The following is a 592-nucleotide window of genomic DNA, read 5'->3' on the forward strand; positions in this document are numbered from 1 at the left end:
AGAGGGAGCCCTGAGAAGGCTCCTTGCCAAAGTTGGAAACAGCTACCCTCATTGTCTGCCTCGCCCTGCCGGCTGCGCTCTCCCTTCCTTCCCTCCCCTCCTTTCTGTCTGAAAGTGTGAAAATTACAAATCCCAAGGAACTGCAATCAGAACTCTACCTAGGGAAAATTCAGAGTATCCTTGCCATAAATATCCCGCTCCAAGACGCCTGACGTCAGAGCGGGGCGGGCAGGAGAGCGAGGCCGGAGGGGAGGGGAGGGGAGGCGGCGTTGGTTTCTCTGAATACAGCGGAGTCCGGAGAGAGGAGCCTGAGAGCGGCCAGGAGCGCGCAGCCGGGGCTCGGGCTGCAGGGAGCGGCGCCCGCCATGGGGTCCTCGGAGTAAGTGCAGTTGACCTGCCTCTTCTGTTTCGCGTCTGCCCGTGGGGGTGGGGGCCGGGCTGGGGAGGCTTTCTGCCGGCACGTCCCCACTTTTCTCCCCCCTACTTTCTTCACAGTGCTAAACGGGTATTGGAAAGGCAGCGGCTCCACAGGCTGCCTGTTTTGTTTCTCCAAAGTGTTTGCAGGAGCCACCGGACCCTGAGTGGGCTCCCA

General features: G+C 60.8%; 1 protein-coding gene across 1 annotated transcript in view; it reads left to right on the forward strand.

Annotated features, from left to right (window-relative positions):
• Nucleotides 1-255: 255 nt before the first annotated feature.
• DAAM2 (dishevelled associated activator of morphogenesis 2) overlaps nucleotides 256-592 on the forward strand; it is a 127,593-nt gene continuing 127,256 nt past the window's right edge. The window contains exon 1 of the mRNA XM_019663382.1: nucleotides 256-379. The gene's annotated coding sequence lies outside the window, so the exon portion shown is untranslated. The remainder of the gene's footprint in view (nucleotides 380-592) is intronic.

Source organism: Hipposideros armiger, unplaced genomic scaffold (genome assembly GCF_001890085.2).
Source record: "Hipposideros armiger isolate ML-2016 unplaced genomic scaffold, ASM189008v1 scaffold_389, whole genome shotgun sequence".
NCBI lineage: Eukaryota > Metazoa > Chordata > Mammalia > Chiroptera > Hipposideridae > Hipposideros > Hipposideros armiger.